This window comes from Pleuronectes platessa, chromosome 14 (assembly GCF_947347685.1).
Source record: "Pleuronectes platessa chromosome 14, fPlePla1.1, whole genome shotgun sequence".
NCBI lineage: Eukaryota > Metazoa > Chordata > Actinopteri > Pleuronectiformes > Pleuronectidae > Pleuronectes > Pleuronectes platessa.
Window position 1 is genome coordinate 17382180 of NC_070639.1, and position 27454 is coordinate 17409633.

General features: G+C 43.4%; 1 long non-coding RNA gene across 1 annotated transcript; it reads left to right on the forward strand.

The window, feature by feature from the left end:
- The first annotated feature begins 347 nt into the window (after window positions 1–347).
- On the forward strand, window positions 348–27407 carry LOC128456143 (uncharacterized). The gene is made up of 3 exons (XR_008341794.1): window positions 348–466; window positions 9652–9764; window positions 27322–27407. It is a non-coding gene; the product is annotated as an uncharacterized LOC128456143 (long non-coding RNA).
- The last annotated feature ends 47 nt before the right edge of the window (window positions 27408–27454 follow it).

A 27454-nucleotide genomic window follows, 5' to 3' on the forward strand; every position in this document is an offset into this window, starting at 1 on the left:
CTATTATTGCCGGCAATCTGTATTTAAAACTAATATCAGTGTGTGCTGCATGGCTCGGGGCAAAAGGCACCAAACAATAGAATGTGAAAAATAACAATTCCCTTACATTTTTCATTGGTATCCATTTTTTCATTTGGGGGTGTAATGATTAGATTTTTTTTCTTTCTCCAGCAGCATGATTTGTATTATGTTTCCACTGTGTTCAAAACATAATAGAAAAGTGATGTGGAACCAAAGGGAAAAAGAGGAAATTAACTGACGTGCAGAAGAAGGACGTTTTTCCGCGGCTCAACCTTTTGTGGTTTTCTCCGTGTTCCTGCTTTTCATGATCATGCTCTGCGGAACGCCCTGAAGACATGAGAGCCCTTGCTCTGTGTCATACAGTTCCAGGCCAGGCCGCTACCTTCTGCACACACAGACAAAACAGCATGAGATGGGAAGTCCACATGGATAAACATTTACTATGGTAGGTGTTGCTTCAGGCAAGTGCTATTCAGGGGGAATTTACTGTGTATACCGGCTTTACGGCAATAACCTTCTTATAGAGGTGGGTTTTTGAAGCTTTTTACTCCGCTGTGGTAAATGGGCTCAAGTCTGGCTCAACATGAAAGGCTAAGGTGTGGTCGATAGATTAGGATATATATTGTTAATATTTTATCAAAATCTGGTCTTTGCTTTTCTTACCGTCAACAAATCATGAAAAGAAGAAAAGCAACAATGAACTAAGATTTAAGTCATCGAGAGCTGTTTTAGGACATTACTTAGGTCCTCAAAAAAAGTTAATGGTGTTAAGGTAGACTTGTATCAAAGTTAGCCAAGTCATAAACTATTGAACAATGGTCTAACACATGCTTTAGGCCTTTTCATAGGAACATTTTGCGTAAGATCAGAATCATCTTTAAGCTTTTCAAACATAGATACTTTACTTTTAAAACTGCTGTGACTGATAATTTTTTTTGCCAATTTGAGGCAGCAAAACACGCTCTTAGAAAAAACTAAGATATTTGAAGATAATCCTTTATCAGTCCCACTATGGGGACATTTGCTGTTCATCATGTTTTCAAGAGAGACATTGTGTAGCTGCTATATTCTCCATTGAAGACACACTAACTGTGTCTGTCTGCTGTTTTGTGTTGGACCGGTGGGGCGGCGTAGGTATGGCAGAGTTGTGTGATGTTTTCAACCCTGTCTGTTTGTTGGTTTTTATGTTTCTTTGTTTGTATGCAGAATAACACAAAAACCAACAATGGGAAGGACACATAACATTTTTTATGTGTCCTTCCCATTGAAGGACACATAAGGGTTGGATCCAGGATTTTTTGTGTGATGCATTTATCAACATTTCACCAAATTCTGATTGATCTATAAAAAAAAATCTGTAACGTTGGCAGAAGTGACATTTTTGAGTGTGTACATTTTGGTGCAGCTTGATTGAATTTAAGGGGACTTGCTGGCCCTTCACAATACACATTCCATCTATTGTTATTATGAAAATATAATTTGTAGTCATTTTAAAGCTTTTCGATCTTTTATCTTTCAATGGCAGCCGGCATCAACAGGAACATTTTTCAAAAAGACAATTTCTTGACATTGAATTGTTCCAACACTTAACATTTGCTGCAGTGACCAGTGGGAGCTCAGATGCTGGTGAAGATGGCACCTTCCTTTTTGCAAGCCCGCTCTTACTGCAGGCTCCGTGTGTGACTGATTTGCAGCCGTATTCACAGGGAAGGGCACGGACTCGGATTGGAGGACAACGCATTAAGACTGCTGGTCCCCATGCCTTAGATTTGGCACAGGTTAGGGAGAGGCATGAGATGCATATTGTTTGTGTTCATTTGAATAAGGACAAATGTCAGATTTCCATGGCTCCGGGCAACTTGCATGTTAGATGATCAACTCTTTTGGGCCCCTGGATGTGGGGTCATCAGTAGCGCTTCCAGGTCACTGTCACTGCATGCCGGTTTGAGGCCATAATTGACCTTTTGACAGAGCGCAGGGAGACAGTCTTTCTCTCAGGGCAGGAATAATCACTTTAGATTTACTTGTGGCCGTGATTCCGTTCGCTAATTAAAATGTTTGTTCTATTAAAAATCTAATTTGTGATGTAATACAATGTATTATACTTATTTGTTTGAATTATTTGGTTATTTTCTATTTTTAAGTAAAACACTGACAGATAAAATCTAGAAACGAATCCTTTGCCTAATATATTTTTCTTCATATAAAATAGATTTATGGTTTGAAGTGATATCTGTGATGCCGTGATGAAAGCTCGGCGGGTGCGAGTAGCTGAGGTGCATCCACCCTTTTCCCCTGTTTTCCACGACTGAACGTGAGTCAGTCATCATTTACTTTTATATGTACGTTTAACATTTCTGTTATGTGTGAACAAATGAGTCAGTGCTTGTCGTGGCATACTGTAAAAGTGCCATCGTCCCTTGTTGTTCTGGTGTGTGTGGCTGCAGAGAAGAGAAAGGTTGAACACAGCCCATATCCCATAAGTCCTCGAGCTCCCTCAGGCTTCTTTCCGGTCCAGGATCTCCAAAGAAGCGTGCGTTTACCCTTCACTGTGCCTGTTATTCCTCACAACACAGCACCCACGGCCATGTCTCTGTCTTCACGGCCCTTAACATTAACTTTCATTCACACCATGCATTCTAACCATAGGATATATAATTTTTTATCCCCCTATCATCTTACTTATTTCTAGTAAAAATGATTGTACACAATTCTTCCTTCTCCCGCTGCCTCTTTGCCTCATTCCTCTTTATATAAGCTATGACTTCCTGGTTCCTGAGCTTTTAACATATTGCTTAACAGAACCACACTTGCTCAATGCTTGAAATGCTCGAGAGTCTCAGTTTCAAACATCATGCATCAAATCCGGTTGCACGAGTCTGAGTGTAGAAAAAAATGCTCCCAGCATCTTTCCTGGGATCTTGAGAGTATTTACAAAAAAACGCAGCAAGAATGCCAAGGGCCAGGCCTCTGAGACCCGGGTATTACATTATTAATTAAAATACAAGTCGCCTTGTTGCCCATGGGTATACAATGTAACACACTTGATTGAATCAGGTAGTGGCAGCCCAGGCCTTTTGTATTTTGCGCTTGAAGGGACGAGAGAAATTTGAGCTCGGCTGTATTACTCCACACACAAAAACATGTTTTGAGAAACGGTTGTGAGCTGTCATTGAAAGCTGTGGCAGATTTAAAATGCAGTTAAATTCCCCCGTGCAGCAGATGGATCATTCGAATACTCCCCCCCCCCCCCCCCCCCTCCTCATAATTTAGAGTTTAAGCAGCTAGTGAGAAGTTTCAGTAACAGCTATTTAATTTGGTCTGTTCCAGTAGACAAATGAACCCTCAGGTCCCCCCATTTGAATACACTATCTATACTACGTGTGTGTGTGTCTGTATATGTAGACACACACATATGCAGGGTGGCACTTTTTTGTGATTATTTATCATTAACTGTTGCCAATTTCATATTCAATTGAAAATAATGAAAAGCCTATATTTACCAACAGCCCAAGGGGATGTAAAGGATTTTTCTGAAAGCAGTAAATCCTCCGAACTGAAAAGATGGATCAAGACACTGAAAAAATGAAAAATCGATCATCAATAGAGTTTCAGACACATTTTTTGTTGTTGATTGATAATCAATTGAAAAGCTGGTTCCGTCACCTCTCCTCTGAAGCTAAGCTATATGTACAGCAGTTGCTATATGTGGTCCCCTCATCAAGCTTTTCTATTGATTCACTCTTTACACACACACACACACACACACACACCTTTTTATTACACCGTTTAGTGTTACTGTGAAGCTTCTGCAGATTGATTGGCAACTACAAATCTCAACCACAATCTCACTTATACCGTTAATCAGCCATATATGAAGTTACGTTTTAAATGAAGTCAAGTTTTTACCTTTTGTTGGTTTTCTTCAACCTCTACTTACCTTCTGGATGACAACATTGTCCTTAATGAAGTTTTGTCTCCAGCATGTTTATAGTTTTGTCAGTGAGACACTTTGATGAATAGCGGACACCCTCCGTCCTCCTAGTCATTAGAAAGGCAGTCCAACCTGGACAAAAGACAGTATTCATACCATACTGTGCTTCACATCCAACACTCTCCTTCTCATTTGTGTTTGCCATTATCCGACAGTCCGTTGTTTCTTGAGGAAGGCGCCTACTCATCCTCACCTCTTTGCCTATAGTTTGTCAAAAAGTGAGGACAAACTGCAGGAGTCTCCCTTTAGCCTCATTAAGGCTCTGTTCTACAGAAGTGTGAATATGTAATCTTTTAATAAGCGCCCTGACAGAATAAAGTTGGTCCCAGTTCTTTTAGTGCTGGGGTGGGAGTGGTAATGGCACCCAACACTGGACAAGAGGTAACCGTAATGAGTGTTGGTGTGTGCAAGACAGAGAGGGAGAGAGAGAAAAAAAGAGTGTGTGTGTGTGTATGTGTGTGTGAGGGAGAGAGAGAGCAGGAGAGAAAGAGGAAAACCTGTATGTGCTTGGCCATTTTAAGAGTTAGCATCCCTCTCCTCTCCTCTCCTCTCCTCTCCTCTCCTCTGATTCCTACTGACCTCCAGTCTAGGTCTGTTAGATGTAGTCCAGGTCATAGTAGAGAAATGGACGAGCGATGGAAATATCAAAGCCAGCCCAAGGCCTTTACATTCGGTTTTCTGCTCCAGGTAATCACAGCGTGTAGATCAGTGCAGTGCACAGCTGAGGCCTTGTCTCCTCCTTAGTCTGTCTTTTTATTTCCTTGTCCTCTTTTATGGGGCTGAATTCATTCATTCTGCTATAATTATATCTTAATAGCAGGGATGTGACTCCATAACGCTGAGGCCGATGTGATCCAGACCTCGATGCATCGATCGGATACATTGGTGACACATATGGAGCAACAACTTATACGATATCAAGGATAGAGACAACGCATTTGAATCAATAAATCATGACTCAATGCGATGTGATGCAACAGAATACCATGATATGCATTTCAATATGGGGCATTTAGATCAATCCATTACATTTTTAATTAATGTCTTTCATGTTTGCATCTTTTGACTGATTTTAAACTTGTTTTTTTATAAATTAACAGTTTTTCAGGAGTAGGACCTTTACCTTTATTGTACTGCTTTATCTTGTACAAGGACAACAAAGGCTTTCTATTCTCTTCTATTCTTTGTACTACAAAATAAACAACAACAACAAAAAAACAATCACAAAAATAAGCATCTGTCAAAATAGAAAAACCAGACATGGACCCTTTTCCTGTTCTCCGTCTTTAGTTACCCTTACAATATTTATCAGGTGAACAGTTTGAGGATGCTCAGTATTGAAGCATATCATTTACAACGTGCTCTAACTGCTGCCAGCAGACAGACACACTTTCAGCAGGTAGGCTAACTCACATGTCTCCTTACAAAATAGTTTCTCTTAAAAAAATACTGGATGAATTTTCAGCAAACCTTGGTGGAAGGAACCCATTCGATATTGGTTCGGATCCATATCACAGGGGTGAATCGAGGAATTAATCTTTTTTTTTTTCTCACTTTCTTTGCCATGGATCTTGATGTTTATTCAATTTGGTCCAGATCCAAGAAGAAATCTGGATCTAGTGAATTTAAATGTGGTTTCATAATAAGAGTGTTAGGCCTTGGTGGAGTTATGCACCCTCTAAGATAATCTAAACCCCGACTGTGTGACTGTCTTGTGTGACACAAGACTTAGCCAAGACAGTGAATGAGATGTGGATGCTGATGGTATTGGAGAGTTAAGAACCAATCTAAATATAAACTTATTGTTTACATTTTTAAATAATAAAGACATAGATCTGTATCATATTATCAATCATAGCTAATTAAATGGGAATTTATTGATACTACGATATTAGAAAAAAATTCCTTTTTTCAACTGGGGAAAATGCAGCCTTACCATCCCTGCTTGAGTGATAACTAACATCCAAGAGAGAATAATGAGATTCCATTAATTGAGATAGTGTTGTCAGTCTAATGGTAATGTATATGATCTGAATGGAGGAGCTGCAGCTTGGGAATGATGGCACCGTCTGTCCATTAGACATAGACCTGAATCCATCTGGAAACAAAGTGTCTGTCAGCGAGGCCGCCCAATTGTGTGCGATGGCGGCCGGCTGTTCGGCGTGCGATGTTCTGAAGTGTATCGAGAGGCACAGCTGAGTGAGTCGAATAGTCTGTGGTCTATTGATAACTCGGTCCTGTTTTAAAATCCTGGCACAACAATGTAACTAGGGCCTTGTGTGCTCCGCTGAGCAACAATACCTTCTCTCACTGGCAGCTTCAGCGTAACGATGACAAACAACAATAAAGGAGCTGCTTCTTTTTTCTTTTTTTTTTTTTTGCACGGGCCTCTCATTCCTGGCACCTTTTGATAAGAATATTTTTAAGTTTACCCAGAGATGTAACCTGAGCATTTATTCAATCAATATTAAGTTTTAGCGTTGTTATTTTTGATTTTTAGACAGCCGTTAAAAAAGAAGATCACAAAGGCTCAGTTATCAGGCAGCTCCCGATCTTTATTTCTATCTCCTCCTTTCCCCATGCACTGCTATCTGCCCACCTCCGTGCACACACACACACACACACACATACACACACACACACACGCTGAAACACTGGCCGTCTTCATTTCTCCTGCCTCCTCTGTCTCAGTGTGTGTACATGGAGCTGGTCGGCTGGGCCAGTAGCTGGGAGGTATGGTGGAGTGTAAGCAGTGTTGATGTGGATGGCCCCTGGTCAGAGGCCAGGGCCTGGCTGTTAAAACGCAGCCTCTTTTGTGCGTCAGAGCCAGCACTGCCAGTCCCGTTCCACCCCTGTCGCTAGGGGTGGGGAGGCATTTACCCACCGCGCGCATTCATTCCATTGGCATTGCTTGATGCAGGGCTAAATGGCATTGTTACAACGCGCCTCTGAGAAGTGTTGACAGGTCCATATGCTAATTTTAATGAATACCAGGGAGCTGTGGTTTTATTCACCTCAACTCAGCTGCAGAATCCTATCTGCAACCTAGACTAGCAAATATAATTGCGGCGAACTCAAATGAGCTCATTAGGAGATGTATTGAATTTACACATTATTTCCAGTAGTTAAGCTGAGTTATTTTCCCTAAGGACTCAATTACATACTCATTTGTGACTCAGGTAAATGGCTTTCTGTGTGTGACTTTTTCAACTGCAAAATTGTAGTCACTGAATAATTTGTAAGAAAGCTGTTTGTGCGAGCGCATCTATTGACGTTCATTTGTGTGAGGATTAAAAAAAAAAAGAAAAGAAGAAGCCCGCAGAGAAGATAACTACTCGCTTTTGTTCCTTTATTCACTTCATTTGATTAACTCATAACATTTAATTCACTCGTGAATTATTCGAACGCACGCTCATTTGTCTCCATCGGGTTTCCTTGTAGTGTTTTTGTTCACAACAGCCCCGTTGTCTTTCCGACACACGTAATTTCATCAGTGGTTGCGTAGCTGAACTTTGGTCCACGCAGTCAAAAGTGCGAGTGCAAGTCCTTTTTTTTTGTGTCACAATGGAAGATGGACGAAACGCGCAATCAAAAGAAAAAAGACCCCGGTGAGTCAGGGTTCAGTATCAAGAATTATGCCGGCCCACTGCACTCTGAAATGAAAGTGAACATTCATCGGAGTGACTCACTTCTTGAACCGTGTCCTCCCTGCGCCACAATGAAGAGATTGTTGGGGCAGCGGACATGGTGTGGAAACTATGTGACAAAGAGGAGTGCCCAAAATTCAAATTGCTCATCAAATTGCTGTTTGTTCTGTAGGAAAATGGCCCCGACTCGCTGGAAAACAACAAAGAATTTTGGCTTGGTAAGCAGAAGGGTTTCCACAGAGCTTTGTATGGGCTTGTGCTGGATGAACTAAAATGACTCTTTTGGACAGTTTCATGCAGTTGTACCAGACCTCAATGATCATATTATTTAATTGATGTGTGGTATGCATGATATAATGCTCCATAACTTACCCATGATCGCCTCATGTTTGGACGAGGAGCGCGCTGCAGGAAACCAAGCGGACCATCCAGACTTAGGGTCTCTTCTCCTCTGTAGGTTTTGGATACTGACAGAGGAGATGTTTTGGAGAGGCCGACTTGCTGTAAAGGTCATTCTCCAGATTCGTACTCACATGCACAGGGCTTACTCCTAACTCTGATGAGCCAGCAGGCTGTCCAGGGTATGTAAAATTGTGTCATTTGCACCTCGGTATTGTGACTGTTATGGTATTGCAGGTTTGTGCAGTGAGTGCTGGCTGCTCTCGCCCATGGAGTGGCCATGAGGGGGGTGGGACGGGGCCCCCCGCTCTGCCCTGGCCCTGGAAGCCTCGGTCCAAACACATCCTCTGCACTCAGCTGTAAATATCACCAACAGCTGGTGGCACACAAGTTAGTCGTGCTTAACAAATTACTGGCCTTCATGTGGGGGGGCAGGGGGCTTCGCTCGCCTCCTTGCCAACCAAGTGGCCATGTAAAAAAAACAGTCTGCAAACGGACTGGTTTTATGGGAATTAGGTTAAAAAAAATCATTCAAGCACATGAGGCCGTGCCAGGAGAAGGAGAAAATGTATGAAGTTAAAAATCTATAGCGAGATATGGGTAGAAGCATTCCAGCCAAAACCAACAGAAGGTCAAACTTTTTGGAAACCTGTTTGATCCCCGTCCGTCTCGGCTCCCACTCCTCACCCGCGCCGGGCTCTGTTTAGAGAGATAGTGAATTATCAAAGTCACCTTTGAGCTCAGCAGCCTGTCTAGTGCTGGTGGTATCACACATAATGACATTCAGTGTGGCCCAGATCACATTTGTGATAGCATATTTGATACAGCTGTACACGCCGCAAAGAATAACGCAGCCTAAAAGAATACACCCCCCCACCCCCCCACCCTTTTGAGTTTAAACACAATCCATTTTCCAGTGTAAATCACTTGTCACTCTATTGCAAATGTAACTGCGCCGATCTGAAAGAGAGAGGTGGGGAGAGAGAAAGAGAAAGAGTAAAGATTATCTTTTGGGCCATTTCACTGGCACCGTTGCGTGACAGAGACTGACAGCTCTTTCAGATGACTGACAGGTGTCCTTTGAAATGCCGGTGAAGCAGCTTCTGTTCAGACTGTTGAAATGCATATTTGGAGCTCTTATCATAAAGGCATGGATGGCCCAGATAGGTGCCGTTAACATTGCAAATGGCTCCAGAATTATTCATTGTCAGTGCTGCGGCAAGAATAGGGGGGGGGGGGGGGGTGAAGTTTGATTATTCTGCTCACACAATGGCAGGGTGCTTAATGATTCCTCTCCACCTTGGCAGCGGCATGTGCCGACTTCAGGCGCTAGCGGCGGGTGACACAGGTCTGGCCAAGTGTTAGAGCAAGATCATACGTCCGGGTCCCATTTTAATTTCTAATACATTAATCTTTCCCTCACAGATCCTCCATGAATATTCCAGGGCTCCTTGTTTGTCGGGAAGGCTGTCTCGCTTTCATCTATTCAGGTGGTTTCATTCACTGTGAAAGCCAGCTAAATGGACCCGATCAGTCAATGACAACCGGGATACAATGGAGCCCACTAACACGTCCCTTTTCTCCTTTCAGCCTTCTGATAGACAACCCTGACACCTGCTCCCAGGGGAGACCCTCCGCCAAGTCGGCGCACTGTTCCTTGAGAGACTTCCCTTACTTTATCAGCCCATAAAGGATTGTCACAGGTGACTATATCAGCTGAGGTATGGAGCTGCTCCCGCTGACCTGCCAAGGCGCCGTGCGGTCGAGGCGCCGAGCGGTCGAGGCACCACGCTCCGCATCACAAGCGGATCAAGGCGGCTTTAACGCTGTCATACAAGCGGACTCAGTGCTCCACACTTTCTAAAAATGTTAAGCCTTTGTTCTCCATTAATTAGCATTGTCTTAAGTTCATTAGACCACCGCTGGTGTTGTTACTAATGAGGCAACGTAGACCACCTACATCAGCCGTAGCTTTGTGGAGCCTGACCTGACATTGGCTCCTGCGCTGTGGTATAATGACATGCACACACACACACACACACACACACACAGGGGGATGCAGCCGAGAGCGAGGCTCACACACAATGATGGTTAAGTTTCTAAATGAAATGATCATTAGATATTAAAAAACATAACGTTGAAGCAAACAATGCAAAATACCCCAAGGAATGAATATGTTAATGACGCTTTATGTATTTTTGCTATTGCTACATAGCAATAGCAATAGCAGCTGTTTAATTACCGGCAGAAACGTTACAAGTTCAGCATTTCAATTTCTTTACTCACCTAGCGCTCTCTGGAATGGAGGAAAGTATCGTAAAGTAAGTACGATTTCTTTTTCTTTTTCTTTCACTTCTTTGCGCCTCCTAAAGTTAGCATGCTAACAAGCTGGCTCCGTCATGTCCCACGATGCAAAAGTGAGTCACGACAACACAGATCCCAAAGAGTAACTTAGCCAAATAGTCGCGAAAGCCCTTTGGTGGGCGGCAAGTACACGCTAACTAATTTCCTCTAAAAGATGCGGTCGGCCATTTTCTAATGACACTGATGCACGTTCAAGTTCATTTTGTTTTCAGTTAGTTATTTGATGCTGTTGACGGTTGAGACTGATTTACGATTGGTCAACCCTTTGTATCGGCACTTCAATACAGTGGCTCCGCCCCCGATTCCTACGGCCTCCAAATGATGTCACCAGTGCAAGATGGCAGCCAGAACATTTAGGTTTCTTTTCGAATGGTCGGTAGAAGAAGAAGGAGAAGAAGAAGAAGAAGAAGAAGAAGAAGAAGAAGAAGAAGAAGAAGAAGAAGATTGCGATAGTGAGCTAGCAGTCTGCCTTGGCTGGAGGGCGTCATCTGACATTCTGTCTTGTAAGTGCAACAATGGCGAAATGTGGTAATGCTAACATTACCTATTCAGCTATAACAAAAACGTATATATATATATATATATAGGAACCGTATGACAATGACGATGTGTTGCTTTTTAACTTGGACCAGCTCTGTTAATAGTTGAGGTTGCACGTGTGAGGTTAGCATGTTAAAGGCTTAGAGTTAAAGTCTGCTCTCCTCTTTTCGAAGGGACAGTGAGTTTGTGCTTTACTCAAATGAGCCGATCAGTCAAACCTCTCTTTCCCACAGCTAAACGAGACTCACAGGGGCCTGTGCTCCAGAGCGGCCCCACACAGAGCTATAACTCAACACAGAGAACACCTCGACAGTGGAAACTTAGATGTACTTTGGCATATATGGATATTAGAAGTGTCAAGGCCAGTGATGTAGATTTGGTGCCATTCATAATTATGATTTCTGATTTCGGGCTCAGGAGGGACGCTCTAAAGAGAAAGCGGGGGAACAGCATCTATATTTTAATGGAGAAGAGACAGCTTTCTCCCTCAAGGAACATCTCCACTGACATTGGCTGCTGGAATATTGGGATTTATTCTTCCTGTTTTCTACTAATATGGATATGAACACAAGCGTTCCTGTGTCGTAAAATTAGTTTAGCTCTTGCAAATTGCAATTACACGTGTTGGGGAGAGAAAAGTGATTTTTCAAGGGCAAAAGAAAACGTGAGGAAATGAGGAAAAACATCGAGATTTAAAGCGAACATAATAACATGTAATTCTATCCTCTCCATCCCCGTCAGCCCAGTGTGGCAGATATATTTGTTCTGGTGGGAGGGGGGGGGGGGGGGGGGGGGACTAGGACTCTTTCCCTTGCTTCTAATGTAAGAAAAAAAAAAAGAAAAGAAAATCAAATAAGCTGTGAAACATTTCCTTCATCGAGTGTGAAGAGTTGGGAACTGCTTCAAAAGGAAGTCGTCCAAAAGTCTGAGCTGTCTTCCTGAGGGGCTTGTGGAGGGCATTGTTGAGCGGAGGGCACTGGTGAATGTAGCAGCAAGGTGAGAGGGGAGCTGCACCAGAGAAACACCCCAACTGAGCAGCGGTGATCGGCTTATGGCTGGTGCACCCTGGCACAAGTCGCCTTCTTTTCCATGAGACTGTGCACGCCATCCAGGGTGAATATATCACATAATCAGGCACATAGACCAACTAATTTTGGCGTATGTAATCTGAATCTAAAATCAATCTCATTGGCGGAGGTAGTAACGTTTTCATCTGTGCTTGTTAGTTAAACAGCCTTACACAAAAAATATTTGACCGATTTCTACAGAACTTAGGGGAAGGATGTATTATGGGTCACAAATTAAAAAAATGTGTGGATCTGGATCAGGGAGTCGATTTTTCACTTTCTGTAACATTGTGAGTTAGAGCATTTTTTGTTTTTTTTTTCTCATCAAAGAGGCAGAGGTGCAATTTTAAATTTTCAATATCTTCTTATTAATGTTTTGGCTTAGGCTAAACCACATTGTTAAAATATTAAGTTTCAGTAATATTTCTTAGCCTGACACAATAACTTCCCGGTCAAAAGAATTAACATGTTTATATTTAGAGAAACTAGGCGGCTGTGTTACCTTGGAACAGAGAAAGACTCACTGTTTGCTCAATATGAGTTTGGTATTTATCTTCCCATGCAACTTTTGTGAGTCAATGAAAGAAGAAATATTAAAGAAACATATCAGTGGGAATGCTACAATAAAAAATAGTTTCTAATTAATCGTCTAAAACTAAAAATTAGCTGCTGTCCCTCGTGGTTACTCCAAAAGTAACTATTTCCCCGCGTACCACTGCAAGGCCACAGTATTAGAAAACAAATGCCCCACTGATTTATAACAAGACAGGCGAGCAGCAGCAGTTACCTGGCATTGGGGCTAACTCTCTCTCCACAGCCAATAGAGAGGCTCTGGTATTGAGGCGAGACATTAATTCATTGTGTCAACCTGTCCCCCTGGAATATTTATGATGCTAAATACATTTAATTAGGCACCGGGAGCTCGGATGGGAGAGAAAATGCACTGTCAGTAAAAGAAGAAAGCAACAAAAAAAAAAAAAAAAAGGAAAAGATTTGGTTACCTCTAATGCTGATAGGCTGGTAATGCTGCTTACTCATTCTCGGTGACAGGAGGACCAGACGCACGGCAGAGGGAATATGAATAACTCAGAATCAGTTGTGGCATGTTCATTACAGTGTCATCATAGCACCAGACGAGGGGAGTGCGGATGCTTATTGAGAGGAGGACAGGTTTCTCCTGAGCGGGGATTTGGCAAGCAGGTAAACTTCAGCTCCGAATACAAAAGACAGGGAGGAAGTTGAAGAAGCTGAAAAACAGAGCAACATCTGTGCGATGAAGATTCGCTTCCAAAGTTTATAACGTTAAATATGTTAGACTTGAATCTTGCAGTTCCTGGTTTGAGAGATACGCATCCTGATTTAATTTCAATTATTAAACTGATTGTATACATTGTTCTGCTGTCAACCCACAAACAGCAGCGAAAAGACATGGGTTCTGATGCATTGGCTGACAGCCTGGTTTAAAGTGAGACATCATGTCTGCCTGTGATAAAAACACAGCCCCAGTAAATAATAGCCAGTTCCCATCTTGACATCTGTCATCCGGGTGGAAATGGATGGGGAAATGACCAGCTCTCTATCGGTCCAGCTCGGGCTGTGTCACTGGCTGAATGATGCAAATAGAAGATTATATCAGTGCTATACTGAATGGCATTACTCCAAATCTAATGTCATTAAAAGGGTGGGTATTAGCTTTGCTGTCTCCGAGCTAGTGGTGTGGGCCGCTCTGGCTTGACTGACACACAGATTAAGGGCAGTGACAGGGAGCACAATAAAGTCATCAGAGAATGTGACATGTCAGTTAGAGGGGGGGATGAAGGGATGAATTGTCACTCTCTGTCAGAGCCCATCCTCTCCCTTATCCTTGATGTCCCACACACCACCGTGGGAACGGCGAGGACGGCGGCCCGGGCGCCTCAGACAAATATCTTTTCAGGTAGAGGACAGGTATAGCCACTCAGGCTTTTTCCTTGTTCACTAGATGTTTGTAAATTTACTCCCAGAAGAGGAGGAGAGGATAGATGAAGAGCGGCAGCCTGTTCACAGGAGATTCAGTCAATGGTATATCGGAGTAATGGGGAAGAGTTAAAATAACACAAAACATATTTGTAACGTGAAGTGGCATTAGTTAGATCCTGGTTTCAGGCTGACATTTTAAAAATAAAAATATGACATTGAAACTGCATTGTTTTGAAAAATAAATAAAAAAGAGAATCAATATTCCGGCAGTTTGAGCAAAATATGCATATGCATAACAACAGATTTATTTAATGTATTAGCAGCCGAGAGGTAATGTCTGCTTTCTCTGTAAGAAAATAATAAATCCATTACCTACCTTTGTGTCAAGGAGCTCAGTATCGTTATGGAGATGGAGTGTCCCTGGGATTTCAGAGTATACAGTCTGACCAAAAGATGGCAATGTTGCAGTGCTGAATTCCAAATGAGCTTTCTACTTTTTGCACACATCCCCACCACCACCACCACCACCACCACTGCCACCTCCATCACCGGCACCCCGCTGCAGACTGGCCACTGCCTTCCCCTGCAGCACTCTTCTTTCCAAACTATGCCAGGAATTTGTCATCCTCGCCGGATAAATCTGCACTGAAGTGTAGGAATAATGTTAGAGTCGACCGCGGAAGTGCTGAGCAGAAAAGTTGATTACATAGAGGACATGTGAAAAGAGGAAGTTTGGTGCTGGTAGGTTGAGGGAACTGGGTCAAGATGCACCGGGTGCACTTTTGTTATGGCATGTAGGATGTGCTGCTTTAGGACCCAATTAGTGCTTTATCTGTTTTAAGGCTTTAATGTACATTTATCATCAGAGTTATTTCCACCATTACATCTCCCTGTGTTTGGTTCTATCACAGAGCATTTTTCTGTGAGTTGAGAATACAGCAATTATTTTGTTCTCTACAATCACAGCTTTTAAATCATTTTAGTTTTGCTGGGTTTGTCGCAATTTGCGTTGGGAGGATTTTATTTTGAGTGTTTCTGAGTAGCAGCAGACGGTAGGAAGGCATTCCGTGCAGTCAAACAGAAACCCAGCAGGAGAGCAATTGGACAGCTATTATAGCTCTGAAATACTTGAAATGTTCCTCCGTAAAAGGATTATGACGACACCGTGCAATAAGTGAAAGGGTTAATAGAACAAGTCTGCTGCAAATAAAATGTGTCTATTTGCCGTTCTCGACAAATATGACATCTTCTCCGATGCTTGCAGGAGAAAAAAATGTAAGTAAGTGAGATGTGTTAGTTTCATTAATCAGAGAATAGAAGGAAGTGGTAAAAAAAAAAAATGACATCACTGTAACTTTGGGCACCTGGTTGTAGGCTCCTGAGTGACACTTGTTTGCTCTGTTGTTTTGAAGGAAGCAGGAATAGAACACTCTCCCATGGCCACTTTGCTGGTCTTTATTATTGGCTTATTGCCTTTGAGCTGTCACCACTCAGAGCAATTCTGCTCTCAGGGGATCGTCTTCTGGGACTCGGGAGAGAGCGCGGCAGGCTGCTGATACTCAGCTCTGTAGCACGCTGCCACTGTGTTACTACATGTTGCATGCACTCCTCTCATACGCCTGATTTTCCTCTGATTTACACATAAACACCCCCCTATAACATTTAAAACATCTGTGCGAGGAGTGTTTTAATTAACTTAAATTCCGTTCGCAAAATCAGTGGAATCATTACAGCCTCTCTGCGCCTTTAATAAGCTATTCCCCTATTTGGAACAGCTGTGTATCTTAAGCTTTGAAATTGCATCGTACAACAGGCTGTGGATATTCCACTGCATAAGGTCAATACGTGTGGGGAACAGGAGCTGAGCTGCGCCTCAGTCAGGTAGCCTCTTTGCCTTGGGCAACTGTTGTTTATTGGCTATTGCATTAAAGAGGCGGTGGATGCTCAAATAAAAGAGACGGAGAGAAAAAAGCATAAACATTTGCAAATGGGGACAAATAAAAAAATATTTCATCGCATATGTCAGTTAGTATATTTACTGAGGCTCAATTTAAGAAACTATAACTTACACGCTATTTATAGAATGAAATATTTTCCAAGCTTTTGTTTTTGAATTGTGACGCCCCTTTGGGAAACAGTTGATTTCAGGTGTGTAGAAATCCCCAGATTTAGCAGGAGGGTGTGATTCTCTGTTCCCCGAGCCTAATCCCACCATTCCTCCACCTCTCCTCTCTCATGCCAGTCACATTTTCTAATTAGCTTTCCCTGTGGAGGAAGAAGATGGATTATATTTTAATATCTGGGGCCTAAAATTAGTTTATATTTTAGCAAGTTAGCACTTCCTGGAAGTTGATTTACTCTTGAAGCTGTAAAACCCGTGAGCTTGCAATTAATCATTCTCTTTGGTCTCGTTCTCAAGGAAAAGGAGGCTGCGGTGTCACAGGCTGGATCACAATAGGTAAACACCTAATTTACACTATTTAGAAATCACCTCTCTAGTATTGTAGAGCGCATGACACTTGCTCCCTCGATTGTTCCGTCCTGCTCCGGTTATTAATTACAGCACACTTTTAACAAAGCGACATTGTCTATGACTAATCATCGACACAGGATGATTAAAGATGTTCGTGCTTTTTTGAATTACTCGCTTCCCCATCGTCTGCGCTCATTCATGAGCTCCGTGCCACAGATTTTTTTTCTTCCTCCCCTTCTCGGTCAAGAATTTGGTTGGCTGTTATGCGATTACCAGCGTCCTGAGAGGCTTTCACGGGCCCATCCATCAGGACTAAGGGGTTGAGGGAGAGCGTCGACAACACCGTGGCACTGATGTAAAGCACGAAGGATTCAGGGTTATTAAAAGGTAAACAGGGTTTTCTATAGAAATACACAAGGACTGACAGGTAACAGGACATTACGTGAAACTGTCTATATTGTTTTTTCAGAATGTGTCCAAAGTCTTCTCATGGTTCACATTAAGAGAAAAATTAAATTTATAATTTTTTTACTTGAAAATGTTTATATGAAGCTACAATAAAATGAGAGCTGCAGAGGACCGAAGTTAAGTTACTGGGAAAGAATAAAAAGACGATGTGGTTTGAGTGAGCTGTGCTCGACAGCAGAGCAGGTGTAAGGCTGCAGCTCCTCGTCCTGCAGCCCTCCCTCCCAGCCACACAGAGCGAGGAGAGCAGCTCCTAAGCCTGGATCTGGCACGGCTTTGGAGCACTGTTTGGTGACTGAAGGTAGAGCGGTGTCGGGAGGATCATCAGTGGCTCTCTCCCAGGGAGATGAGCAGCATAGGCCAATTTCATATGCGGGGCTCGGCCTCTGGGTCTGAGTGGAGGTGGGCTGGGTCCACCCAGTATCCTGGCTTCATTAATCATCCCGCCAAGGCTTACCGGCAAACCCCCTCTCCGCCCTCTCCTAGACAACCCCTCGGATTACACAGAGCCAGCGAAATGTCATCCCAAATCTGAGTCTTGATGCAGATAATCATTTCAATAATATTTCTCCATTTGTGCCCCCAATGCCAGGGGAATAAAGCTTTTCCACTGTCAGGTAGCATAAGACTACAGTTGGTGGGAATACTTGACTCTGAGCCAGATGGCTTAGCCATGCTTGCAACATATGTTCAACAAGCAGTCCTGTGCCAAGCACGCATTAGGTTTTTATTAATTTGAAGCAGGCAGGAATGCACACGTATATATTTACCTGATCCCACCACTCGTCTCCTCCCCTCAACCCCAGTGCTCCCTATAGATGAGCTAACTAGACTTTACTGATATGTGCAGCCAGAAAGAATAATGGCTTTAAACAATACAAAAGTAATAAGATATTTATACTTGCCACCATTTTGAATAAAAGATTTGAATAATAACTTCAAATATATATATTTTTTAAATCATTACATTAAAGAACATTTTTATAAAATCAAAACATTTTCCTGTTTGCTTCCTTAAAAATGAGAATTAGTTTGTCACCCATCAAAGGCAATTACAGTGTATATTTACGGCTCTGGTGTCCGCCATCGTGGTGCTGGTTGTTAGAAAGCAAATTACCATTTAGATTCATGAATATGCTTGGGTCCGAGACAAAAGAAACAGTACTGCATGGGAGGGCAAATTTATTCATTACCACTAAGTTGAACTTCCCTTTTAACAGCCCCGTGCTCTGAAATCCTGGGAGTTCTTCCCTCAGTGACTTATGGTGGTGCGGGGGGGAGGGGGAGGAGGAGGAGGTTGGGGCGGCGCGCCGAAAATGTCAATAGAAATAGTAAGTGTGAGAGGGAAGGCTTGCCTAATTAGTGCCCATTTAGATTTTATGACGGCTCCGAGATCTGCTCTTCCTGACAGAGAGCACTATAGTTGCATATTGTCCTAGCCTGAGGGAACCATAGGAAAATCCAGATTTATTGTACCTATCATACCAGCATATTTCATTTGCCATTATGAGATGCCATCTTGCAATGATGCCAGATTATTTATTACAGATTAAATCGTGGGACCTGGGTGGTTGAGGAACATTTCAAAGTACCATTCCTCTTATTAACTTCTTCATTATCTGCCCCACTGGGATGTAAAAGCTCCCTCCATCCTATCTGTGTTAACAAATACATTACTGATTGGACGGTGTCTAACTGTTCTTTTTTGTATTTTTTTTACTCTGTGCATTTGTTTCCTAACATTAATGCCTGAGTGCACCACAACTCATCTGTTTCCTCTCCTTAAGGTGATGTCATTAAGGCAAAATTCACAAGTTTGGTGCCTTTTGTTCAAGTAGTTTTTCCAGATGCACGATTTCCTGCAGGTGAGTCACGTCAATATTGTGGCGTATTGTGAGTTTTAATTACAGTGGATAATTATATTAATGTTGTGCGACCACATGTTAAAGTCTTGGGGTACAGCGAAGGTATATGGACACTGAGTGTTTCACCCTCCTCCAGACGCTTGAGTGGTTTTGAATATTTTGTGTATTAGGTTCTGTTTATTTACTGTGTCCCTTAAACCCAAGGATGTTGGCATTTATCCTATTTACACATCAATATTACATCTCCACCAAGGCCCTGAGAGTTGCATTTAAGTCGTCGTGCAGGGTGGTATTAAAATGTACTCCATACTGTGAGGGGAGTTCGTCAGGGAATAGCTGGGCCCCGGACTCCCATTACCCAGCATAAAAGTGTCAGCCACTTTAATTACATTCATGCCTTCCCCAGTCCATTTTACTGCCGCCGCAATCAGCTCTCATGCAGAGATCTCATACCTCAGTCTCCACCGTTCAGACGTTGTTGGTGGTGAGATGAGGATCTAGAGTGATTCTATTTTATACTTTTTTCCCCCTTTCTCCCGCCTTCTGTCATCTGAAGTCATGAAAGACGAGCGGTGTTTAGACTTTAGATATTTCAGGTGCTTCCAGCCGGTCATGGATCCTCACTCGCAGGCTGAATGCTTCTGTCTGCTGCTCAGCCCCCTCGATGTGAATTTGAGTGTCTGTCCCCGGGAGTTGTTGATTAAGTTGGCATATCCAGCCACTAAATATCAGTGCACCCCACCGAGAGTGGGAGACTCGTGTGTACACAGGGGCACCCTCACGGAGGAGTGTGACGGCAGAGGGTGGTGGTGGTGGTGGTGGGATCAAGCTCCCACCGGTCAGACTGTTAGCGAGCGCGGAAGAGGCAGTGTCACTTACTGTTTCACGGGGAAGCTTCCTGACCTTCTAGGAGTGAAAGCGAGATCCTCTGTTGTTTATACTCGGCCATGGATCAGTGCGTGGAATATGTCTACATCCTCTCAGCCAATTTCACACAGAGGAGGCGCAGTGTGGGCGGCTGACACAAGCCGTTTCCCCCGGACGACGAGGCCCATCCCTCACGCACGTCCTCTGTCTGCGACTGGAGACTCAGACGGAGGCACTCTCCTGCTCCACTGGGCCACAGAGCTGTCCCCCTCCCCGGGGACCCTCACGCTGGGTCCCACCTCTGACTCCGAGTCCTTATTTAAGAGACGAGCCACTTTCTCAGTAGTGACATAATTAAGAGATTTATTGCTTTGTTGGCACAAGGATATTTTTATTTCCCTACAAGTGGGGTGCATTTGAATTGTTTGGTTCGAATGTGACTCTGCCTCACAATGCAGGATGCAAACCGGTTTCACAGAGGCTCATCTGAAAAGCCCTGTTTGCAAACGACAAGGCAGCGAGGCCTCCTGAAGGTAATTTATAGGGCGAATAAGTGGACGTAAAGCACTCAGGTGAATTATCAGAGAAGCCGTTAATTACCTCTAATGATTTGAATGTGACACACACATTTGCTATAAAAACTATTTATGATGCACATTAAGGTCAAAGCTTTTCTTAAAACAAAGACCTGCGCGCATACCAGTCGTTGAGAAATAAACGCAAAAAACACTCCTCCAAACTCAATTAGAAGAAATAATAGGGTTTGTGCTGTTGCGGCTCCAATTTTCGCATTAACAATCAAAAGTTAATCAAACCTCCGTCAGCGATTCCCCACTTCAGAACCACACACTGCTCGCGGATGAAGCCTCTTCACTTCATGCCCAATTGATCTAATTACATAAAGGGATCTCTCTCCCTCTGTCTCTCTGATATAGGGGTTCCTGTTAGATCTGTTCTGTTCAGTTAATTAAGTCTTCATTCTTTATCACAGTGGTGGAGCTGGGAAGGCTTTCCGGTTTTCCCGTCTCTCCGCGGAGCCCGAGGTGCGGGCAGCTCCAGCCACTGTCCCGCGTTCCCCTGCAGCCGCCCGCCTTGTAATCAGCGACCCCTGTTACTCAATTATGGGGTGTGAATTTGGGCTCTTTGGTGACCTTCTCCCGGTGATCCTACTCGTGACCCTTCAATAAGAGCGCAGCCTTCCCACCACTGCTCTGTGTGTTGCATGACACACGTTTTTTTCTTATATTTTTTTTTTATTTCATTTGTGGGATCTTTATGAAGAGGGAAATGAAAGGAGGCGGGGTCACTCGTGTTGTGTTCTCACATCTACCCACTTCAGAGGCTGTGAACAGGGGCGCGCTGTTTACTTTGATTCCATGTAGGGTACACCTTAAGTTCAAAGGTCGGAGGGCAGGAAGCATCACTCTCGTGTAGGCAATCATATCCAGCTTTGTGCTCCCTGTACCCTGACACTGAGGGTGGCAGCTTAAAGGCTGTCCGGAGCCTTATTTCCGCCACCGGACCAGACTTCTGATATCCTCAGCGGCGGTATAGTAGCAAACCTCCTCCTCCACACTGTGTGTGATCCTGGAGAGACTGAACTCAGCTCAGCTCGGTGTTGATGTACAACTCCTCTCTGTGGCAGTGCCAGCTGTTTTATGTACCGTGCCTCATTTCTAGGCCCTTCCGCAGGTTTTAAGATGACATATTAGCAAGCTCCGGGGTGGTTAGAGGTGATGCAAAGATTACAGCTATTTACTGAATTATCTGTCTGTGAGACTAGACTCATATCTCTGCATATATTACCTTGAGCTTGAGTTTAAAGAGCGATTGCTCAGAACAAGGAAGTTAAAGAGGCAATTACATAATGAAATGGGCCATCAATTCTGTTCGTGGCCTTTTTCCTCTTTGAACAGAGATGGCCCAGATATCCCCTGGTTTAGCTGACCCAGTAGAAGTACAACTGTTTGTATTAAACTCTCCTTTATCAAGGGACTAAGAAGCTGCATGGTTTCTGTCTGGCTCTCTATCTGCGCTGCTTAATACGGTTATTAATTACCCTTCCTCTCAGAGCAGCAGGGGCCATTGTATTTACAGTGTTTCCATGGTGACCCGAGCCCATTTATAAGGCTTGTGTCAGTATTAAGACAAGACCTGTATTCAAATGGCCTCCATCTAAATATAGCAGGGTCTCATAATGCGAGGGTTATTATAGTGAAATTAACACTGCTCCTTTGCAGACGGGATTACGATACAGACTGGTAATATTCAGCAGTTGTGCAGCTTGAAGTGGAAATGTAGGGAAAAAAGGATCTTTTTGGTTATATTGCACGGTTCGTATTCAGGTATTATTGATGTCAGATATTAAAATTCAGGATGATATTCTTTTTCTGAAGAATAAATTACATTACGTGTAAGAAAAAACCATAAGATATTGCATGGGAGTACTTTATTCTAGAGTGCAATAATTACACAGTATTTACAGAGTAAATATGACCATAGATAATTAAAATGTAGTTTTAGTACATTAACATATATATATATATATCAATGTTTGTATAAGATCAAATATTTACTTATGTGCTTTAATAAGTAATAGGAAAAGTAATTAATTATAGTAACTGTGAAAATGAATGTACTTTTTTGATTCCTAGTGTTTAGTCAGTAATACATATGATTTATACTGTATAGTCATACATAGTATATTTGTATATGTGTATATATTTATGTACAAGGTAAACATACTACCCTGCGTGATGACTTGCGTAAAATGAAAAATGAAAATAATTTTCAGAATTTTATTTAGGCCAAATTCTTTATGTCTAAATTTATCATTTTCTAAAGTATCGATCTACTATATTTAATTGTGTTTAATAGTATAAGCAATTTCTGATACAAGTTATAGGTAACTTAAGTTCTTTGTATCAACAACGCAACGCAATCTGCTCAATGTTGTTCTAGTCCTGTCCAGAGAGGCGTAACAGCACTGGAGATGCACCTATATGTGTTTGCTTCAGTTTCCATAGACTTCTGTGGACTTGATCGACAGTACATACATACACATACATACACAAATATGTTTAAACACAGTGAGTGTCCTATCAGCAGCCCCGGTGTCTCCTCAGCTCGAATCAGTACTGCAGCTTTAGTTTGTCCTTCTGCTGTGGAGAGTCAAAGAGGAAGATCGGCGCCGGCTCTTTTTCAGGCCCAAACAGAACCCACACCTTCTGTCACAGCCTCCAGCCCTGGGCCCGACGGCAACCTGCTGCCAGGCCTACGTGCGCTGCCAGTTGTAGTTTTTAATTGGCCATCTGGGGAAAGCTGGATCTAGTGGCTGGATATTAATCAGTAAATTAACCCAGCCATAATACAGCTCCCTCCCAGTGGAAGCCCGGCAGCTGTGGGCAGAGAAAGGGAAGGCGAGAGCGGGCGCGAGAGAGATGAACCGTGGGCTGGAGAGGCTGAGCAGGGAGGCTCCCGAATGGGCTGGCCCGTGATTGAACATTTCCTCTGTGTCCCTCGCCACACTCCCCTGTCTGCAGCGCCGCTGACCCCCAATTTGTCTGACAATCACATGGAGGATTATCTCCAGCGTGTCAGTGCAGATGTCACAGGTACTGCCTCTCGCTAAGGACAAAGCCGCAAATTCAGAGTTAAAGCTTGCTGCTCGGGCCAAAACTGACAGCTGTATTGAAAGCTGGAGTGATTGGAGGGAGAGTGTTCTACGAAAGTTCAGGGGGAGGTTACTTCTGCAAGGTCTCTCTGTGCGCAAAACTGGTGTGTGAATCTCTGTGTGTGTGTGTGTGTGTGGGCATTCATGTGTGTGTGTATCATTAGTGTATTTCACTGACTGGAATTGCTGGCGGTCCCCAGTGTTAACCAATTAAAAGGCTAATGAATATACAACAGCTAATTATTATTAGTAAGCTAAATTATCATAATAGCCTGCGCTTACAGTTTCAGCAATGAGTTTGGACATATAGAGAATAGTAAGTGAATTTTTAGGGGGCCCACACTTACGATGCTTATGAAATGATGAGTAAACAAGCACTTATCATATGAATCATTTATAATATCAACCCCCTATTAACTTAAGACTAAGAGAATTTAGGATAGAGTCTCCGGTCATGATGTTTGAGATTGCAATGCAGGATATCAATACTATGATACAGCGTATTTTCTAGGATTTAAAATAAATAGTCTATTAAATTAAAGACCAAACATACATAGGGCAATTTATCAGTCCCATGGAAATATCCTGTAAATCCAGCATTGTCATCAAGTCCTGGTCAGTCACTTGCAGTATTGCTCTCAATAGCCCAACGCAGGCAGAGACATTAGAGAGTAGCTACCTCTGTAGAACCAGTACTTTAACGTCTCTACCAGTTGACAATTGTCTATGGTCTCCCAGTACGAATCATCCGACTCAGGAATATATTCGTAATCGTAATTGAATTCATCAGTTTGAAGAAAAAAAATTGAAAACAAATTGACGGACCATTCATTCTGCTTCTCTTAGCTCCTCCAACTTGAATCACTGTGAACCGCAGTTGTGCTCCTTGAAAAAAATCCCAAACAGCTTAGCGGCGGATGTCACAATACATCACAGGAAAGCAATGTCAACCACTGACCCGCTCTCCCTCTTATATATTCATGCATAGCAAACACAAAGACTCAAACGCGTGCGGCATATGCACATCTGACCCCGCAGAGGGCTTTTATGGTGTGATGTCATCACGCCCCATTGTCATAAATGAACCGCCGCACTCCGCCGCCTGCCTGTCAATAAATTTTGAAGGGGCCTCGGTCATACGTTCCCCCCCACCCCCCCCCTCCCCTCACCCTCTACTGTGCTCTGGACGGACACGAAATAATTGCCATGCAAAGAGTTGCACGTTTCCTTTTCTAATTTTAAGGGTCAACAGCATTTTAATACCATTTTAAACACACACACAGTGTTTTTTATGATGCATGTACGAGCGGCTTTTGATAGCTTAACCAGCCAAGCATGGTTAAAGAGAGAAACCGTTGCAGCTGCTTCCAGCACCCACTTAATTTAGTCTCCTGACCCCGGCTCACCTGAGTCTGCATGGAAATCATAATGCAATTCAAGTGTGAAGAAAAATGATATACTGTGTATTTACCCCAAATATTTATGCAGGGCCCACTAACAGTCATGCTTACTCCTAATAAAGGGAAAGTGATGCCTTGTAACACTGGCAGTGCTGGGCCGCTGCTACACCGCCCGGGGCCATTGTTTCCTCCATTATCATTTTCATTGGATTCTATACAGGGGCAGTGTTCCCAGTGTTTACAATGCTTGACTCGTATACTGTAGGCCTTAGGTGCTTTACAGAGACACTTTGGATATTGAGAGATTTTCTCCGACGAATTTTTGGATTAGTCGTCAATAAAAAGTTCAACGTTTTAGTGTTTGTATTATTTAATCTGACGGACACATGGGGCCCACAATCGGAAATATCTCCTACCCAGCCACGGACAATGCAATAACTTCCCGTATTGATGCCCTACTGGGGAATATTGTGGATTTGCCCTGAGTGGGTATGATCTCTAGGTGTTCTTTTCTTCTTTTTCCTATCATATTCCTCTGTTCGCTCAAGGTTGCGGCTCACTCAAACTGACAGCTGCTGCAGGGGGGGGTCCGACAACGTGTCTATTGCTTCAACATCCCATCGCCACTATCTTGCTGACCCGATGATACCTTGTGCTACCAGAGGGATGAAAAGCCGGTCTCAGGAAAGCACAATAGGATAAAAACTGGAAAATCCTCGGCATGGTACAACGCGACAGCCTCTGAATTGGATTGTTATTCCGCAGTTCAGTTCCTTAAGAAGAGTGTCAATAGCTATTAGCTCCCTAACAAGGGGGATCAGGTGAGCCCGGGAACGGGGAGGCGAGGATCCCCGAGGCACAATCATGTTCTATATTTCCAGAGGGGAGGTCGGTACTGTACTCCGGGCAGCAATCTTCCAGGGGCCTATTAGACGACTGCAGCTGTATAAAGAGTCAAGCCGAGAGGGTGTCTCATCAGTGCTGATAACAGGGTATCTGGTCAAGTCATTAGCTCTCCTCTTATTGAATTCCTCCAACCAAATAGACCAAATGAAGCTAAATAAAGCTATGGATGGTGAGGAGCCCACAGCCCATTAATATGCTGCCACCTCCCTCCCCTCCCCTCCCCTCCAGCCCCCCCGAGCCACTGACACGCACCGGCTTCCTCTCCCCTTCTCTCTCTCGCTCTTGCTCTCTCGTCCTCACGTTCTCTCTCTTTCTCTCGCGCTTTACCCACCTCCTCCCGCCGTCTTTCCTCCTCTGTCATTCTCAGCTTGTCTCTCTCCTCTCCCTCCTTCCTTCCCCTGCTCTCCCTCCTTGTCTGGGGGCCCTAATGGCGAGCGTGTACGGCGGCTCTGACACCGTCACATCTGCTGGCAGAGAGGGTCTCTCCCTCACCACACAGCCTGCTAATGAGATCTTCCCCCATTTAATTAATACCATAAGAATTTTAATTCTGACTGAATCAATTTAATGTGATGTGATTTTGTCAGCTCTATTCCCCAAGTACAGAAAAAAACAGAGCGGGCCCTGATGCTTATTACATACATCATTTCACGGGCCCTGCATTCCCTGCTGACTTAAACAAATTCTAATTAAGACTAATTAAAGCATCATTTATGAAAACGCTTGTGATAGTTATGCAAACATTCTGGGTGGGTATGCTCTGCATGATAATTACCCCCGGTTTAAATTAAGACCTGCTCCCCGGCAATTACGCTAGCCACACACCAGCACCTCCTGAAAAACCTCCTTTATTCACTTCCTACAATTAAACACGATCCCTGGCTCCTGAACTATTCGCATTTTAAAAGAAGAAAAGGGTGATTATGCCCTGTTGTTATTTTCATCCCCCCCCCCCCCCCCCCCGCCTGCGTCAGGTGGAGTAAATGGAGCCAATCCAGTGTTCTGTATCAGAGTTACATTGGGGTTAAAGTCATGATCATAAAGCAGCCAGTGGCGGCTGATATCCGAGCTGACACCCGCTGCCTTGGGATGAGGTGATTAGTCGGTGTTTTCGAGGGGAGTTTTTGTCACATTAGTGCTGGTGAGGCAGATGTGAGCAGATGCAGCGTCTCAGATCTCCACCTCCGCTCACCAGTGACTTCAGCGGGATAACTTCAAATGCACAGCATGCTCGCAGTCGCACAGACATTTTTTTTTGTGATGCGTCTTAATTTGGCTCTTTTCTCAGAGAAGAGTTAACACCTTGTTTTGTTTTTTTTATAGCTAAGGATATTTGAAGTTGGTCTGGGGATGTTCTAGCTCAGTGGGCAGCAGAGCCTGATGCCACCAGGCTTAAGGGAGAGACTCTAAATCTCAAGGGAGTATTTTGACATTTTGGGGACTTGGCTTATTTGCTTTCTTGATATTAAGACTCCTCGATCCCACCCTCATGCCTGTGTGCTGATTGTGAAGCTGCCACCGGAGCGAGCTAACTTAGCTTAGCATAGAGACCGATAACAGGGGGGAAATCTTTAAATCCTACCAACTCATCACCAAAAGTTCTCGAATATATTTCCAATTTAGTTCTATGTGTATCCTCGTTCTCATCCTGAAATATTTGTGTTTTTTGTGTGTTTTTCAGTGATGGAGGAGAAAACGTAGAATACCTGTGCCCAAACGCTCTATGTGAATTTTCTGGACACTCTCCTGCTGTATTCTCACATTGGCTCACTCGGAGGGCCGTCCGGAAAAGTTCCTGGAAAATATGTGAAGCA